Here is a 2,755-nt window from a genome sequence, read left to right as displayed (position 1 = left end):
CTCACAAGGCTGCACTGCTTCGTGAGGACAGCCTGCATCCAATGATTGGGTGATGCAGGACTACAAAGAACCAGTCTTCTCATCCCCATGGTGGACAATTCTAAAGTTATATCTTAGTCTCAGAGTTCCCCATGGTAGGATAATCAACTCATCCTAGTTTGCCAGAGATTATACTGGCTTTAGCATTGAAATTTCCGCATCCTGGGAAACTTTCAAGTCCTGGGCAAACCAGGACAATTGGTAATTCTTTTCACAAGGTGGCTGAAGTCTTAGCTGAGACTCCATCATAACTTACCTTCTCCCTCTGCCCAGTCCTGCTTCCATCCCTGCCACTGGTGCTGATCCCAAGGGCACTCCCTGATAAGCCTCCTGCATACTAATCTCTGTCCCAGTCTACTTCCCAGGGAAACCGACCCATAACATTCATGTCTTTTTAAATTTTATTATAGAAAATTGTCAGATATTTTCCTCTTTAAAGATTGTTTTTGTCATATTCCCTCTCCTTTTCTGCAGGAATGCTCACTAAATGCTTGTTGAATTTCTTTTTCCTCCGTTTCTCTTAATTACCTTTTTAAATTTTCTATGTTTCCTCTAACTTTGAATTTACTAATTTTGTCTTTATCTGCAACTAATTTTCTGTTTAACTCATCTACTGACTTTTACACCTTAATAACTTCCTTTATCTGGCTTTGAAGACACCATAGTCACGTGGTTTTCTTCCTGTATTTCTGGTTGCTCTGTTTCAGTCTCATTTGCTGGTTCCTCTTCTTCTTCCCTACTTCTCAGTGATGTAGTCCCCAGGGCTCAGTCCTCGGACCTCTTCTCTTTTTTACAATCTAAACCACTTTCCAGATGAAGTCATGAGTCTTATGACTTCAAATACCATAGATATGTGGATAATTTTCAAATTTATATCCTTAGCTCAGACCCCTCCCCTAAATTCCAGACCCCTATACCTAGCTGGTTATGAGATAGCTCCACTTGGAAGTTTAAAAATGGAGCTTCTTATCTTCATTCCCAAACCCTGCCATTTTTCTTATCTCATTTAATGAGATTATCAGAGGTATTCAGATAATACAGATGTTCAGTTTAAAAACCTAAACTCCTCTTTGTCTCACCCTGCAAATACTGCAAATCTTATGAGTTTTACCTAAAAAAAGATCTGGTCCATGTCACCATGATTTCTTGCCTGGATTATTGCAGTAGTCTCCTGACTGGTCTACCTGCAGGCTGTTCTCAATATGGCTGCCAGAGTGATGCTGTGAGAGTTAGTCAGGTCTTTACGTCTCTCTGCTCAGAACCCTCCAGTTGCTCACTTGTCACTGGAGTAAAACCAGTCTTCACTGTGGCCTGCAAGCCTCTGCATGATTTGGCCCCCTGTTATGTCATGAAATCATCTCCCCCTACTCTCTCCCTCTCTCTCTCTCTCTCTCTCTCTCTCTCTCTCTCTCTCTCTCACACACACACACACACACACACACACACACACACACACACACCCCACTCTGCTTCTATCCACACAGCAAGCAAGGCTAAAACACCAGGGATGTTCCCCACTCAAGGCTTTGTTCTGGCTGTTACCTCTGCCTGAAAAGTTCTTCCCCATACAATTTGGCTTGCTTTCTCACTTTTTTGGGAGTGAAATAAAAATCACTTTCTCAGTGAGGCTTTCTCAGACATCCTATCTAAAATTTCAACCACCCCCCTCCCCTTTCTTTTCTTTCTTTTCTTTTCTTTTTTTTTTTTTTGAGACAGGATCTCATTCTGTCACCCAGGCTGGAGTGCAGTGGCATCATTATGCTCACTGAGGCCTCAACATTTCAGGCTCAAGCAATCCTCCCCCCTCAGCCTCCCCAGCAGCTGAGACTACAGATGCATATCACCACACATGCATGGCCTTAACCCCCTTTTTGATATTTCATAATCCCTTCCTTACTTTATTTTCTCTGTGTAGCACTTATCCCTACCTAACACGCTGCACGTGATATTTATTATCTGTCTTCTTCATTAAAATGTAAACTCTACTAGGACAAGGATTTTTGTCTAGTTTGTTCCCTGCAATATCCCCAGAGCCTCTGCGTGTCTGGCACATTGTATGAGCTCAAGAAATATTTGACGAATGAATAAATGAGTTACTCTATTTTTCATTTCTGGAAATTTGATTTGGTTCTTTCTTCAAATCCGCCTACTCTTATTTAAAAGTGTCCTGTTGCTTTTTAGTTTATTGTGATTAGTAGCATGTGCTCTGGAACTAAACTGAGTGGGTTCAAATCCCAGCTCTGCCGCTCTAATAGCTTGTGTAACCACGGGGAAATTTCCTAACGTCTCATCTGCAAAAGAGAGAGAGCAATAGTACCTACTTCACAGGGGCTTTGTGAAGATTGAATGAGTTAACATCTTGCGAAGCCTTTAGAACAGTATCATATGTTTGCTATCATTATTATTACCAGCATCATTTCTTTCATCATTTAAAATCAACTTATTATTTATAGCATCCTCTAGATTCTCTATTATTTTGACTTTGGGTAAGTGCCATTTTTTCTGTTTCTTTCTTATGCTAACTCTCTACTGATAAACTCTAATCACCACGGAGCATCAGGGGCCCGTCTGTAGTCTGACCAAATTAGTTATTAACTCAGTCCAGCAAAGGAGGCCACTCCAGGGGAACTGTGGAATGCTGTTCCAAAAAGGAAGACAGGAAGCTGATGAAGAATTCTGATGATTCTTTTCTTTTCTTTTCTTTTTTTTTTTTTTT

Source organism: Cebus imitator, unplaced genomic scaffold, assembly GCF_001604975.1.
Source record: "Cebus imitator isolate Cc_AM_T3 unplaced genomic scaffold, Cebus_imitator-1.0 Scaffold197, whole genome shotgun sequence".
NCBI lineage: Eukaryota > Metazoa > Chordata > Mammalia > Primates > Cebidae > Cebus > Cebus imitator.
The sequence above is the reverse complement of the archived record's forward strand: the minus strand, read 5'-3'. Positions refer to the sequence as shown.